At 52.2% G+C, this 16535-nt stretch overlaps 1 long non-coding RNA gene across 7 annotated transcripts in view; it reads left to right on the plus strand.

The window, feature by feature from the left end:
* LOC308199770 overlaps window positions 1-16535 on the plus strand; it is a 143609-nt gene that overhangs the window by 102984 nt on the left and 24090 nt on the right. For 2 of the 7 annotated variants that reach the window (XR_013954928.1, XR_013954933.1), the window contains exon 2: window positions 797-12087. The exons of 3 other annotated variants lie outside the window; for them this stretch is intronic. This is a non-coding gene — a long non-coding RNA (uncharacterized lncRNA). The remainder of the gene's footprint in view (window positions 1-796; window positions 12088-16535) is intronic. 2 more of the 7 variants (XR_013954929.1, XR_013954934.1) reach the window with 2 other exon arrangements.

Genomic DNA, 16535 nt, shown 5'->3' on the forward strand with positions numbered 1-16535 from the left:
TTGCTATTAACACAAGTTCAAATGTTGTTTAATTGTGGGAATATACAGAACATTGTTGCCGATCAGGGTCATTTGGGAAGCGAGCTGAATGCTGATAGGGCTGTAAAGGCAGAGTTTATGCAGGGAGCCTCGCTCGTTCTCCTTAACGCTTTCTTTTTCATATCATTTTAAGATCTTAAAATAGTAGCTGTCTAGGTACGCTGACGGGCTTAGCGAGGGAAGATCGACTGGCAGATAGCAGGCGGCGCAGCAGCCCCAGCTGCAACAGAGCACTGGTTTTGAAGTAATAATATATGGTAAAACTAGCGCGCGTTGTGAGATAAAGGATGTTCTTGGGGCTGTGGGTGTTCAAACAGAACACAACAACATCTCTATTCATTCAGCACACTGTTTAATTCACAGCTAAGATAGATCCCGTGTAATTGTAGCTTAATCCTGATTGAAAACTCCCCGACAATTTTTGGTAGAAACCGGAGTTTTATTGGAGAAATGTTTTCACTTTCGGATCTGTTCTCCTTCAACGTTTGATTTTATAAAACCATCCAGCAACAACAACAAAAAACCCCTCAACCGCTGTAAAATGCATCTGGAACCTGACAAACAAATCGGGGCTGGAGCCAAGAAGAAATCAGCAGCTTCCATCAGATTTCTGCTTGCTGGAGGGCTCGGGGGGAGGTGGCAGGTTTAGTACAACAATCCCTAGTTGCAGGGTTTGGTTTTCTAACACATAAGTCAACACCGTCTCGGGAGAATTTGAACAAAGACAAAATAAATCTACTTTCATTTACATTTTCAGCAGAATGTTGCTGCTTTTTCCTGCTCGTTTCCCCTCTGAATATGTGGTCCGGTTCCACCCGACAGAGCCAGCCCTCGCTTACAGCGTGCTCAACACCGCTCCTACCCTGTCTGTGGCATGCTCGTGTCTTGGCTCCAGGTGAGAGCACTCTGGAAATGATTTTGTTTCTCCTCTCATTCGATCTTCCTCTGCTTCCAAGTCTCTCGCTGAAGCTCCTGGAAAGGGCCTTTTCACTGTGCAGGAGGAGCCCAAGCAGGAGCAGGAAGGTCCTGCTGTACCCTGGGTTAGTCTTAAGGGTGTGTGGAGTTACCACGGGGAGAAATGCTCTCCTCTTTTGGGGCAGGGTCCAGAAAATCTGTCACCCCACTTTTTCTCTGCTGGGAAAACCCACCTGTGGTTAGGGGTCAAACCCATCTGCTTACAATCGAGTCTGGCCACACAGATGTTGCCAAAGCTTGTGCTTTGGTCCCGGAGCCCTTGATAGGAAGGAGGTGCATGAAGCTCGCTAGGATGCGTTTGCAAGACCCACTGCCCAGCAGCAGCTCTGCCACGATGGGACTGGCCTCACCCCATCACGTGGGCCTGAGGACCTCGCCTCACTGTACCTCTGCACCCCCAGGCTCTCCAGGGTCTTTCCCATGGGGAAAATACTGCTCCGTCCCTCCTCGGAATGGGGATGAACAGCTGAGGAACATTGCAAGCCCGGTTCGCAGGCTGTAATTGCTGTGCTGTGCTGCACGAGGACCTCAGCATCTCCCCTTATCTCTGCAGGTAGGCAGCAGGGGAAGGAGCTAAACAATTACGGGGCTTTGCAGGAAGCCTTTTGGGCAGAATGAATCCTTCCTGCAACGGCACATCCCAAAAATGCCCCGCCTGCCTCCCGGCCTTCAAAACACCGCCAGCGCCTTGGCTGAACCAAGAGCACCATCGCCCGGCTCCTGCAGGGCCCGGCTCCCTGCTGTGCTTCCCGTGCTCTTTTCCCGCCTTTCTCAGCTCTTCTTTGGGGACCAGAAGAGCTGTGGCGGGCCCCCGGGCACCGATCAATGCTCAGTCCCTGCCGGTCCCTGCAGCCGCTGGCCTGTGGCTGAAGCCGGAGCGTCGCCCTGCTGTGCAGAGGTTTGTAGGCTGTAATCGGCTTAATGCTTGGCTTGGCCGGTTGGTACCGCTAAATGGCACAACGTCAGCCGCCTTCCCCTCGCACCCGAAACAAAGCTCCGCAGGCCTGGAGAGCTCGGCGTGGAGGCTGGCGGGATGCGGCGAGTACCCAGTTCAGCTCTCTCCTTCTTGCCCCGAGCACCCTGAGCCGGGACCTGCGCCCACCCGCTGCCGGCAGCCCGGGAGCTGCAGCTGAGCCCCAGCTGTGTGCCCTGGAGCCGTCTGCGGTGGGGTGTCGGTGTCGGTTCGTGGCGGGGAGGCGGGTAAACAAGGCCAAGCCTCCGTGAACTGAGGAATGCTGATTGGGTTTACCTGCACGATGGAGGTAGGAACTTATTCCACAGTGCTAAGTGATACAGGTAATATTTCCAAAACAAAATCTCCAATTTGAAATCCAATTAGGGTTGCTAAGTAACAACATAGTTAACCAGCCAATATTTGCTAAACCCAGGCTTTTGCAAGCAAGGGAACAGCTTCAACAAATTGCACTAACAATATATAAATACGCTAATACTAAACCAAAACAAAAACGTGTAGTTTACTGCAAAACAAAACCTTTTAACATTGACTGCGAGGATTTTCTCGTTATCTGCATGATTTCAGAAGCTGTTTTACTGCTTTCGACTTCCCTGGCTGGGCGCCTGTACTAGAAGTGCGGCGTTGGTGGGACAGGGAAGGAACCAGTGTGTTTGCTCCACGAGGTACCGTGTAACCTCCTGGGGAGCATGTGCCCCGCGTGCCTGAACGGGGGGCCTGAAAAGCAATGCTGATGGAAAAGGTTGCTTGAGAATGCTCTTTAATTGCCAACTGCTTCAGTATAACTGGTCTCACCCCAAAGGTTGCTGCAAGTTTTGCTGAAACAGGTTGTTTTCGACGGCCGATCCAGGCGGACACATGCATTGACCTACAGATTCCCCGGTGAGCTCAGCTCAGAGCAGCCCTGTGAGCCTCCTCGCTGCCGAGCTGTGGTGGCTCTCCTCCCTGCCCAGCCTCCTGCAGGGCCCAGCAGCTGCTCTGGCTCTGGGCATGCCTGGGACAACCGCACACCCCACCGGGATGTCCAAAACCAGGGCAGTGCTCAGGCCCCAGGCACCAGGGGTCGACGTGCAGAGCCAGGCCAGAAACCACCGGGCACTGCCTCAGGTCTGCATGTCCCGCAGCTCTAGCAGCATGCCACTGGTGAGCATCCTGCTTTTTGTTTCGACTCCAGTTTTACTTTTTAAGCGCTCTGTGGTCTTCCCTGTTTGGCAGGGCTCAAGGGAATGCCTCGGGGGTCTGCTCCCCCTGCCCCGCCGTGCCCCCCTTTGCCGGCCGGTGGTGGCGGGGAGCAGTATGGGATGGGGAGCTGAATTCTCCCGCTGTGCTGCAGACAGCAGCGAGATGGGGATTTTCTGGGCTGACACGGCTCCCAGACACCGATAGCCTTCCACGCCTGCCTTGTGCAGATACCTCAGCGGCTGAGCCACGCTCGCAGGAATCAAAGGCTCTTGTCGTGCTGGAAAGACCTCTCCCTCCTCACTGCTTTATTCCGCTGTAGCTGCTGTAGGCTAGCAAGCCTCCTGCATTTCTTTGGCTCCTTTGGGTCCCTGTAGGAGTGGAAGTCTAAGGCAATGGGCCTCGGCTGATGCCTGGGGCATGTTGATGTGCCCTCTGTGAGGAAAGCTGCTGCTTCGGTTTCCTGAATGCTCATTACAGCAAATTGCTCTGTCTCTGTTCAAGGATCTGTGTAAATATATGGACTAGAGATGGCAGGAGCTGCAGACTAGCATTTTTTATCAAGGAAGGATTATATTTCACGGCTTCCTCCTTTTACATCAAAGAAAAGCAGAAAATCTTCCTTAGATCAACCTGTCTTGAAGCCGGTGTCAGACTCGGTTACAAGCTCCCTCCTCATTTTCGTGGTGCCGTGTTGGAGCCCGGCTCGCGATACCTGCATCCCCAGCTCTCTGCCAGCACCCCTGTGAGGGGGGGTATGGGGAGAGAGCCGTCACCCCAGGAAATCACGCAGGCAGCCCCCAGAACCACGCATCCACCCCACAAGGAGAAGTGCAGTGCCTTGTCTGATAATCCCAGCAGGGACACGAGGCTGCCTGCAGCCCCCGCTGGCTCAGAGCTTATGCCAGGGGTGAGACACAGGGAGGAAAGCTGGCTGGGGCTTGTGTGCTCCTCTGGGTTTCCAGCGACTTTGGGAAGCTTTGAAACTTGTCTGGGGCAAAACAGCTCAACTCCTGACTGCCCACATCACGCAGGCTCCGTCATTTAGTAAATGCAACAAGGGAGTGGGAAAGGAATGGACTTATCCCCCCGTCTGCCAAGACGCGCAGCCTCCTGCTGCAGATCCGGGCATGGAGAGGGAGAGGAGCAGCGTCCTGGCAGACCCGAGGCACCTGCACCTGCAGAAAGCAGTGCCCAGGTGGCACTGCTGGCCAGGCTGTCCCCCTGGCAGTGCAGCTGGGACCCCAGGGACTGGAGCCTCAGGCTCTTGCCCAAAGTCAGCAGCAAAGTAAGGCATCGTGCCGGCCAGCCGAGGCGGGATGTAATGGAAGTAATGAACAGTGCGGCTTCAAATTAAAATAAAGCTAATGGAAAGGGCAAAGACCTTAACTGTCACTCTGATGCATCTCAGCAGAGTTGCTTATACTGTGCTGAGCTCACCAGCTCTGGGTAGCGTGACCCCCCGGGTCTGAGGCTGGCGTGCCATCCTAATGATGCACACCCACCCCTCCCAGGGGGAGCGGGGTGAAGGGCTTGAGGAGTGAGGGCTCGAGGGCAGACACCTTTATTTAATACACCATGACAATGCATAACTGAAACTCTTTATCTCAACGGATTTTGCTGATAGGTGGCAGTTCTGGCATGGGTCTGATGCAGTCTGTCCCGGTCCTTCCAATGACATTGCTTTAGCTTTTGTCCCCGTGCTGCCACTTCGCTCCTGCCGTTCTCGTTTGGAGGGGAGTAGCACGTCCCTAAAGCTGGGGGACAAAGCCGGGAGACCCTGCTAGGGCTGGTTCTTTTGCCCCCTTGGTAAGGATACTGAAAGCTTTCCCAGCTATGTAGTAGCCACCTCCACAACAGTTAAGAGCTTTTCATGGCGGGCAGGGGAAGCAAACAGAGATTTCCCTTTAGTTTCCTTGAAGGTCTTCTCCAAGGAGAACAGCAAAGTGGGGCAGAAGGCCAGCCTTCTCTCCAGGTCGCTTCTCACAGCTGAGGCTTTGGTTTGAAAATGCTCTTGGGCAGCCAGGGAATGAGTATTTGTCAGGGGAGTGCTTTTGAGGAGGAGGGCTTTGTGCCTTGGATGCTATAAAACCACTTCTGGGAGCTTTGTCTTACTCCTTAAGAGGTTTTGTACCTAATTGAAAATTCAGCAAACGCTTGTGGGTTGAGAAAATAGAGCCTGGACCAACCACATGTACCAGAGGATGAAGGGGTGGGGAGAAATCCATTAAGGACCCCGAGTGTGAAAACTGCTGGGCTGCGACCCCCAGGTGTTTTCCCTATCAGAAATGCCTAGCACGTTTCTGCGCCCCACTCCCAAAAGGAAGAAGTGCTAAAAGTCCTCATTATAGGGCCGGACTGTTAAATCCCAGTAAGTACCCCCCAGGTTTTCCGTGCAACGACAGATGCTGCGGTGCCAAACCTGAGCATCCTCACGCGGAGCGTGCCGGGGGCTGAGGAAGTCGGGTGCCTCCAGCAGCGCAGCACATCGCGTGTTGGCAGCACGCAGGCGATGGCAGGCTGCTCCCGAGGGGTGCAGGAGCTGGCGGGTGCTGCCCTTGCGGCACCGACCCGCCGCCCCTGTCCCTTGCCGGTCCCCTGGGCTCTGCCCTCCCCTTCCCTTCCTCTCGCCGAGTCAAGAGGGGAATCGAAACTCGGAGGCCTCGACGTGGATCGATCCGTCAGTAACCTGAGCAGAGAGAGGGGCTTCTGCTGACTTGGGCGAAACGACCCGATGATAAATTGGATCAGAAAAACCGCTGGGTGGTGGTGCCTGGGGAGGCTGCAGGACCGGGGACAATAAATGGAGGCTTTGAAATGCCACCCTTGTGGCCGTGGCTGTTAATGGTGAGATGTGAGGTGCTGTGGGAGGCGGGGGCTCCCGGTCCTGTCCGGGGATATGGCAGCTGTGCAGGGAGCGTGCCTGGTTTCAGGCCGATAAACGAGGCTGGGCACTGCAGAGGGTGAGGTGGAGGAGTGGCAGTGTGGCAGTAGCAGCTCTCCGTGGCTGAGGGTGGTGGAAGCAGCCCAGGAAATCAAGCGGCATGAAGTGATCGCTCCGTCTTGTCCAGAGGAAGGAGGGGGAAAAAAGGCTTCCAACACCCTCTCTCTTCCAGGAGTCTGTCTTTCTCAAAAGCTGCTCTGCTGTCACCATGTCTGTCCACCTAGTCTCACTGGGCACCCCCCAGGGGAACAGGGGCAATGCCGCAGCTGGCAAGATGCTTATAGTAGCACATGGGAGGGATTTTTCTTACAAAGCAAACCATGGGAGCTTTGGAAGTACAGTCCAAGCCTGTTTGCAAGCTCTTCAGCGAGCCTCCCTGGCACCTTTGCAGTGGCTGTGCCCCAGACTTCACAGGAGGGTTGCTTGATGGGCTCAGAGCAAAAAGATTTGGCAAGTGTGGAACCTCTCTGCTCGGCCGGGCTGCAGGACAGCCCGCTGGGCTGCACCTCCTGGTGCTGGGCCCCGCGCACCTTGAGCCCAGCTCTGGGAACTCTTCCTTGCAGCTCGAGTGCTTCCTGGAGGAGCAGTGCCCCAGCAGTCTTGACGAGGGCTTTCAGCACAGCCCCAGCCTTGGCAAACCATAGGTGGCAGCAAGGTAGCATCGCACAGGGGCAGAAAGCCTGGGATGCTCTTTGCTGCAGTGAGCTGTGGCACTGCAGGACCACGCAAGAGACCTTGCTGGAGGTCGCGGAGAGACTCACGCTTCCCTTGCTAAGAGCTAAGGGGGAGGACTGAGTCACGCACCAGGGCTTAAGCTGCTTCCCAGGTCCCTTAGAGTAGAGCTTAAGGCAGTGAAGCGATCTCGATGGGGAAGAAGAGGAATTACTGAGCATCAGGCAGTCTGCCTGGGGTATGCCAGGCGTCCGGGGCATGGAAAGGGATGACTAGGGGTCTGCAGCAAGAAGTTGGGGTGTGGATAGGTGGTCGTCAGAAAGGATTAATGTATGTCCTGCTGTGGCTGCAAGGCTCGTAAGTGCATGTTTGGTTACAGCGGTTCCTGCCGATGTGTGCGCCAGCACTGCTTATTTGGGGTGCTTCTGCCTCAGACCCAGAGCTGCTGAGGATGGGACGCTCGTCCAGAGGTCGATGGAGCCTGAATACCTCCTGCATACGTAGCACTGTGCTGCAAACCAGTAGCTGCATGAATATTTAGCATCTGCTGCTCTCTACTCTGAAAGGATTTTCACGCTAGGTCCATCTGCTCCGATCCAGCGAGGATGGGGCTGCGTGGGGCAAGGGCAGGGACCCAGCCGCGGCAGAACCGCGTGCCGTGGGGATGTGCCGCCCAGAGGAGGCTGGAGACAAATGGCACCGCCAACAGCCGGTGTGACAGGGAAAGCAGCAAGTCGGGGAGCAGCTGGCAGCGGGCATACTTCACTGCCGAACACATGTGGAAGGTATGGATGTACAGAGCACGGGTAATAAACCGAGAAGCTGCCGACAGCTCCCCACCCTTCGCAGAGGAGGGGAGAGGAGGCAATGGGCTCGACCCCTGCTCCTCCCAGAGGTGGGGAACAATTTAAACACCGAGCTAAAGACCGCGGGCTCTCACAGTGTTCATCAGCTTGGAGCAGCTCAGTTGTAAAGGCTGGTTTGAAATGAGGTCTGGAACTGGAGGGACATGGAAAACAGTGAAACCATGTTGAAACCATGAAATGCCTGGGGAAATCTGAAGGAAACAGCATAACATTTAAATGTGCAACTCCATCCAGAAGAGTTGATTAAAATGTCACTGACTCCTAGGAAAAAACAGGTCTTTATGCTGGCCCCTAATACTGCAAGCTGGAAAGATGTGGCTTGCAAAAAGGCACCTCCTGGAGAGACTGCGAGTAATTGGTTGTGAACCAGCCTGAACAAGGCTCTGAGGAAAAATAACTGTGGTTCTTCCCTATCAGCCTGAAACCAAGAGGGCTGGCTGTGCAGCCAGGCTGGCTCCTGTCCCCTGCTTGTCCCCCCAAGCTTTGGGCTCTGCCCGGACCCCCCCACCTCCTGGGAGCATCAGAACCCCTCTGCCGTGCTCCTGCAAGCCTTTCCTACAGCACTTCTTTAACTAGCAAGCTTTTGTACAACTTTTTCTTACTCAAATGAGTGTGTGACAACTCCCCACCAGCTTGGACTGTGTCCATGCAGCAAGTTCCTCACCCACGCCCAATTTCCCTGCACTGGCTGCTCGGCTTACGGGTCAGCGTCAGCGGGAAGCCTGGCTGCAGCAGATGCTGACAGTACGAAGCTCTCTCTGGCAAAGGATCAGAGAAGGGCCATTAAGATGCAGTTGGGGTTGGAAGGCACCTCTGGTCCAGGCCCCCTCTAGCAGAGCCACCCGGAGCTGGGGGACAGCCTGATGTGCCCGGCGGCTGAGGTCTGTGTGACTCCCTACCCCGAGGACCTTACTGAAGCCGAAGTGGCCCAAGTAGCCCGGACCTACCATAGGTTCCTGCTAGCACCCCAGCAGCTACAGGTGGAGGACGGAGCTGCTCGTAAGAGCCCTTGAGTACTGCATTGCCCCCTGCATGGTATCGGATGGCTGCGTTGTGTTCCCTCCTCCCAAGTGTGAGTTTTGGCGGTGCCCCCTCACCTTGTCCGTGAGTAACCATACATCCCAGGCAGCTGCACGGAGCTGGGTGAGCCTGTGAGGGGTTAAGTGGTGTCACTGTCTCCTGGGTTAATGATGTCCCCAGATGATGCAGGCAGAGCATTATTTACTGAGGACACCAAGCAGGCAATCGTTCTTCGGGAGAAAGTGATAAATCTTGCTACGTCTCAGTGATCCCATCACTGTTACTTACAGCCGCAGCGGTGCAAGGCTGTGCTTGCTCCTTCCCCCTGGATCCTGGAGCTGGAGGGGAAGCTGGAGGGGCTCCTGCTGGTGTCCCCCCGCCAGCCCGGCCAGCCCCAGCCCTGCCCTTCCAGGTGAAGGTGTCCCTGTCATTCAGGAGTGTTTTTTGAAGGTCAGCCCTGTGGCACATTCAGTGCAGGTCCTTACATCTCCAGGAGCGTGCCTTGCACCCCTGCTAGTCAGGCAAGCCTGCACTTAGCTGGGTACAGCAGAGATCTTCCACTTGGCCCCTAAATAAATAGATGAGCTGGCTGGATTTTGCTTTTTAAAAGCAGAAAACATGTTAACAAAATGAATGCTGGTGGTTTTTAGTGGAGGAAGCAAGCCCTGGGGAGGCTGAGCACAGGCTACTGGTGTCATCGCTGGGTCCCGAGACCAGCCTCGTGATCAAGCTGCCTGCTGGCAGGGCACAAACCCCAAAGGAAAGACCTACAGCCCCATGCTTTGGGGGTTTTATTATATGGAGTGTGCAATGGAAAAAAGTGGCCACCCTTCTCCAACAGTTTCCAAATGGACATTTCGCCGCCTGCCCTCAGGTAGGAGAAAGCACTGAGCCCTGGTTCTGGCGGTGTTGCCCTGGGTGTGATACGGGCTGTTGATATTGGGGGTCTCAAACCTCTGGGGCTCACTGCCATGAAGCTCAGGTGGGTTTGGTGTTCATCTCAGATCCTCCACCTTACTCCCCACACCCAGCACAGGGAGCACATGATTAAGAGGGGGGCTCTGGACCCCAGCATATATAAACCCGAGTGCTGAGGCTTGGCTGTCGTCTGCACCGGTAGCTCTCCTTGTGAGAGGTTTGCTGACTGTCCAGCTGGTGAAGGTGGAGGGAATAACTGCTGTGGAGTAATTAGGAGACTTGGTGCCTTTCCTGCTCGCTCCCAGTATGATGCTCTGCGCCCATAAATTACAAGCTGATCCCGCACCTTTTCAGTGTAAGCTTTGATCTAATAAAGGATTTGTCAGGCTGAATTGCTACCAGCGTGATTTGCCAGCAATTAATGCTTTCCATTGAAACTGCCGCATGCCAGCAGCAGAGGGTGTCTTATTTATGACAGCAGGCTGGCCTCCGACCTCTGTGTGCCACATGCCGCTGCAGGGCTTCGCTGAGCATTGATGGAGAGCTCTGCGTGGTGCTCCTCCGTGTCTCCCTCTGCTTGTAAGGCTTTGGGCACCAGCCATGAAAGCCCCTCAGGTCAGTGGCTTGTGTCCCAGTGACCACATGGAGCTGAAGAGTCCCAGACCTGACTCCAAGGGAGGCCAAACCACTCTAAAACTCACACAGCGCCGCTCTTGCAGACCTCTGGGTAATGGTGCTGGCCCCTATGGAGCTGGAAGTGGAACAGGAACATGCTGAGGCTGCAAAGACAAGCCATTGCTCTGTAGACGTGGGAGGATTGTTCACATGCTGGAAGGCAGGAACATCACGGAGGAGCATGCTTGCATTGAACAGTTCCTACATGAGGCTCCTTGAACTTGGTGGCACAAGCATTTGTGGAGCAGAGGCCAGGATAAGGGGGAAATAAATGTATTGTGGCCTGCAGTTGTGCAGAAGAGTCACACTGACGTACCTGAGCAATGAATCTGTGCACAGCTATAAGCTCCATTCTCTTAAAAAAAAAAAAAAAAGCTGCGACTCTTCCTCCATCTGGCCCTGACCTCCAGCTTCTACCCTTCATCCTTTGTGAAGATGTGACCTTATCCTCCTCGGGAAGAGCCATCTTGGCTGACCAGGAAAGGCACGTTTCTGTCTTGTCAACCTTCTCAAGCACTTCAGAGGGGGAATGGCCATCAATAAATGGATTTTCTTGGCTCAAGCCCTGCCCAGTTGAGTTCTTGGATAATTTAGTGCGCCATTTCCTGATGCACTGCTAAAATGTATAGCGTGCAGCTGGCGAGAAAGGAGCCAGATCTTGTCTGCAGAGATGGGGTCATGTCCTGCTGGAGGAGGGGGTGTAGCGGTGTGTCACCGAGTGTAACCTACATGGTGTCCAGCGAGGATTGTTGTTAATTGTATTGAAGAAGACAAATGGCCATTAGCTCAGTCTCCAAAGGACAATAACTGTACTAATAATGAAGCTGAACTCCCTAATACTGATCTCTAGTATCTGTGAAGTTATATAATGGATGGAATATCATTAGGCAGGAGGAAAATGTCCAAATATGGGAGATGTGGGGGGGGAGTTTACAGAATTTGCTGAGATCTGATGCTTGCTGCAAAACTTCAGAGCCAGCTTTTTTAAAGCGTGGAGACCTTTGAGTCTAATTTTTTATCCTCCTTCCCTTCTTTCTTTTTTTTTTTTTAAGACAAAATTACATTCTAGGCAACGATTGCAGTGACATTAAGCTCAAGTGATCAAAAAGTGTTTTGCTGCACCAATGTCAGCTGTTGAAGGGACAAGCGCTTGTGATGAATGTTTGATATCTGCCCATCTTGCTTGATATGTATCCCAGGAGGAGGACAGGAGACAACTTGATCAGCTCAGCAGTCCCGCTGGCATTTCTGTGTCCTCTGGAGCCGTATTTCTCAAAGAACTTAAGGCCATCTGTGCAAGGGAGGGTCACACTTGATACTGCTTTGACAAGGAGCCTTTGGCCATGGCTATAGGGCAGAGGAGGTTTTCCAACAGAAAATGCCAATTTGTCATAATTGAACCTTTTTGCAGTTTCTAAAGGAAAGTCAGAAAAAAAAAAAAGGCGCTTTCTATTAGTAACATTAGGCTGGAACTAGAGCAGCAAGCAAACCATGGCACCATCCTGCACGTCCTGTTTCACCACCAGTCCAAAGTCCCTCTGGACCAGGAAGGAACAGTGAACTGGAGCATCCTGGGGCTGGGGACTTGACACATGTGAATGTTATCTCTGTGATAAATTGCCAGGTGATGATGTGATGAATTGCGTTTATCCTGAGCAGCTGATGGCCCTGTCTGCTCTCCACTTACTGCGACACGTGGTGTAGAGTACTCCCATCCTCAGAACCACCTTCAGGCAGCAGATGAGAGCTGCAGAAGCAACTATAGGATGGCTAAAGGCATGTGGACTTGAGGAAGAAGTCTCCTGCATTTTTGAGGGGGTTCACAGGTAAATTTGCTTTCCTGGAAGCAGAAATGCTGCAGCTATTCCAGAAACCTTCTGCATAGTCTTCCATAACAATCAGTCTCCTGGCTGTATGCTCTCCAATAACATCACCTAAGTGATTTCCCCCCAGGCAATAAGGTTAAGTCATGGGAAACAATTTCTATTTTTAATAACATTTTTTGCTAAATATCCTGTCCCTGACTTTCCCCAGAGGCTTAGAATCCATCTGCAATAAGGGGGCTTTAAAAGGGCTTTAATAATAAATATAATACCGCCATTCTTTTATGCTTGTAACTATTCATGCTTGAGTGAATTCCCTGATCTTTTTATGGGTCTGTTGAAATATATTGTGCAAGTCAAGGGCAGGCCTGTTTTTAAGCTTCTTGTGTTCCCCTGCTTTAATTCTTTTTATCTCTAGCTAACAGTCCAGATAATGTGGTCCTGATGTTGTATTTATCCATGCACAATAGCAACAAAGCCCAGGGAGCAGCACACAACCTTGCTGCATCCCAAGGGGCTGTCTCTCAAAGACTATAAGGGCTCCGGTAGGAGTACTGCACTGAGCTACATCACCAAGAGACTTCAGCAGCAGGACAGAGACGTCTACCATTGGCCCAAAACTTCAGTCTACCTGCCTTGACTTGGAGAGGAGTTTTAGAGCCATCAGAAATGTACGTTTGAAACAAACAAACAAACAAAAAAGCATCTTTCTCAATACCTTTTCAGCCCAGCCCTATATGCATCCTGCAAAGGCATTCCTTTTGTTTACTTCTAGAGTTTAAACAGCCTGGAGATCCGTGACTTCTCCCTCCTCTTTTAGGAACCCTCAAGAAGCAGACTTCCTCTCTCTGAAGCTGTCAGAGCTCTGAAGGCCTCAGTAGCCCTGACCAGCCTCACCTGGGCCCTCCACCCAGCCCACTGCTCTACCAGCTCCATTTAATCTCAGATCTGAGCCTTCAGGTCTGACCAGAGTGATGCTGTAGGTGTGCCTGTGTCATCCCCCAGCAGCTGCTGCAGAGAGAGCCTCTGTAGCTTCTTTCCTTGGAGACTTTTTTCATCTGAGCTGTTGCTTTCTGTGTCAGACCCTTTTCATCTCAGATCTTTCTTTTGTTGAGCAGCCAGGCTGTGTTCCTGGATGCTCAGCTCTTCCCTGTGAATGAGCGTGCATTTGCTGGAGCCAGCGAAGCCCTTGGCTGGCACAGCTGAGGGAGTTTGCCCTCTGAGCATGACAGTCAGAAGGATGGGAATTTCTGAACTAATTTGCTGTAAACAATGATCCATAATAGGTCACTTCTCCCTTCAGCAGCTCAGCAATTAAATCTATCGGAGACATGAATGTAATTGGACTGCTGGCAATTAGCACTTGCAGGCGCTGGAGGAGTCTGGAGGGCTCTTCCAGTGACTTCCATTGCACCACCTTGGATTTTATTTGCCTTTTGGCTGTGCTTGTTCAGCCCAGGAGTCCTTTGCTCAAGGATACCTGGATGCCCAAGAGTTTGAGGTGTGTAAAACTGAAGGCTGCTCGGTAAGGAGAAGGCATGGGGCAGCCTCACGGTGGTGGAACCTCGTGAGGAGAAGGTGGGCCGGGTCCGAGCCCTGCTTGGTGCTGAAGGCAGCCTGTCGGTGGCAGAGGCCGGCTGGTGGTGGGCCAGAGCAGGGCTGTAACCGGGGCCGCTGGTGTCTGTGCTGTGCCTCAGCTTCCCCTCAAAGGAGCAGGGGTCGCTTGGGAGCGAGGAGACCAAGCGGGAACCCTTTGTGGCCTGGCACATGTCGGGTGTCAGAGCAGGGCCGGGGACCGCATCGTGGCAAGTGGCTGGGCTGTCCCTGTTCCCCCAGCCCTGGCAGATGCGATGGACAAACCACTGGAGGTCAGAGGCACAGAAATGACAGCGGTCACTAATAACTATTGGATTCAAGACGATAATTCAAGTATGTGGACACCGCCTGGGCAATCACAGTGTGAGACAGACGTCCTCCTGGCAGGTATGAACGGGCTTTGATCATGCCTGTGGCTTCATGACACCCAAGGAAGTAGGATTTATCTTGGGTTAAAAGGGGAAAAAGAACCTTGTTAGAAAAAATACACCAGATACCCCAGAGCTGGGAGTAAAAATGTAATAAATTTTAAATTCTTGAATGAAAATGTTTCTAATCCCAGGTCGGGAAGCATGAAGGAGCTCTTTGAATTCAATCTACAGAGCAGAAACTTTGCCAAGATCAGCCGTTGCCTAAAGAGTTTGGGTTGGGGCCAAATTCGGAGGCCGGCTGCCTTCTTGCTGAGCAGGTCTCTGGGGACAGCCTCAGAGTGCCAAGCTGAGGCTTCCAAGAGTGGCCACTGATGTTCGAGGCAGCTGATGTTTGAGGCAGCTCGAACCAGTCACCTTGAAAATCGGGGACTTTCATATCATTTCCAGTTGGACCATTAAGTATCAAAGCCCATAAAATCATTCATCCTCTTCTGCTGTGGCCTCTTCATTCTGCCTCCCCCTCTCCTTCATGGTAAACTGTTTCATCCAATAGGGTTTGTCTGAGGTACTTTGGATTTCAGCCACATATATATTATTTTTATCTATCCTGCTATTTTGTTGGGCTTCTGTACATGCAGGATCACTGTTTTATCTGTAATTTTAACAGTGAGGATGTGAATTAGAGGATTTTTATTTCGCTTGTGGCTTTCCATCCACTATTGTGTATTAAACCAAGCTTTGCTTGAAGACAATAATAATAAATATCCTTTGTGTCTTCCCTGTTACAATGTAGTGATCTGTTTGTCTGTATGAGAGAACAGTTCTGCAATATCATCACCCAAAGTCCCCAATATCTCTACCGTATCCCAGTTAATTATATGGTGCTGCTGTTTCGTATGGACCCCAGTAGGATCATTTTGCTGCAGACATTATTCTGGGAGGAAAGTAGATGCTATTAACTTTAACAAACAATTTTTTAAAGTGATCAAACCCACCCAACTCTGGCTTTCTGCAAAAGTCCCAGGAGAAATCTGTGCTGCAGATGTACATGCTGGCATTGTCAGCATGAGTGGAGCTGGCAGGATTTAACCAGAGAAGGAGAAAACTTTTTTTGATTGAAAAAGCTTACTTTCAGGGTAACAAAGATGATTATCATCAGTGACAGATTGTTTTGGGGACCTGTCTTCCCCGCTGTCCTGTCAAATGATTGATAATATCAGTTTTGTGTAAACAAAAAAGCATTAAAATATAGTTATTCAAGAAGTAGAAAGTACTGCTGTTTTTTAGTGAACCAAAGTTTGGAGGGGGCTTTCATTTTTGTCAGGAATGGTTGGAAAATCGAGGAGGCGCTTATTTGCCTAGCTCTCATCATACCACAAAGCTGGGGACCTTCTCCAGTGACAGCATCTATGGGCAAGCTTGCTGGTCCTTCACTGCAGCTGTGTCTGGTTCATGTCACTTCTAGCCTCTTGCTCCTTCTTTCCCTCCTGTCATTGCCTATTCAGGGCGGTGCTCGGGCTGTCCCCTGTGTGAAGATGATGACAGTCAGAGAGCAGCAGCCCTGGCTCAGAACAGGGAGGCACACAAGCTTGTGGTGAGGGAAAAGAGGGCTTGGCATGCCTTAACCTCAGTGTTGTGCAAGTCAGCTGTCTGTTGAAGGGTGGAGAAGCCCTCTCCACCTCTGTGGGCGTGGTGGTGAGAAGGGGACACTGCTGACGTCAGGTTATTCAGGGACGGGGGATGCACGTCAGGCATGCTTTGGAAAACCCTCTGCAAAGCAGCGTAGGTGAAGCTTGTCTGACCTGAGATGAACACCACGTGTCAGATCTTCTCCATCAGTCAGTCTTTAAAACTTGGTCCAGCTGAGAACTACTGATCATTGTTAAACTGTTCTGTAGCTTTTGCAGAGCGTTTCCATTTACATGCACAGCCCGACCTTCCTCTCAGGCAGAATAAATAACCAATAAATTATTCAAAGGAGCATTTACCATAGGTGAAAATTAACACTTGCATCAGTGCAGGCAATTGGCTTCTGGGTGGGCTCGGCTCCATTCCAGCTGCAGGGTGGGACTGGGAGCAGCCGGGAGGACCACAGGCTGAGGTGGGACAAACCACTTTGTCCCTGGGAGCTCTTCAGGTCCCTCCAGGCACACTCTTCAAAGGAGGCTTAGGGGACACAGGGTGCTTTTCCCAAGGCTGGCAGGAAATCGTGATGCCAGGATGAAGCTGTTGCAGAGGAGGTGGAGAAGTAGGAGAGGCAGCCGTGTTCTGTCATGTTGAGAGAGGATGAGACCTAAGCCTGGAGAAATGCTGACCATGAAAGAAAATAGACATCTGCTAGCTCTGGTGGCTCTTGCTCTCGCTTGAAAAAAGGAATAGGTCTGTTTGCAAAGGAGAGGCAGATGAGAAGCTAGATCCTGCTGCTTGGAAAGCTAGATGAGGCTGAGAAGATATTGCAGCTGCACCCTGCAAGGCTGTCTTGCA

The sequence above is a fragment of the Anser brachyrhynchus genome, assembly GCF_964034855.1.
Source record: "Anser brachyrhynchus genome assembly, chromosome: 9".
Taxonomy (NCBI): domain Eukaryota; kingdom Metazoa; phylum Chordata; class Aves; order Anseriformes; family Anatidae; genus Anser; species Anser brachyrhynchus.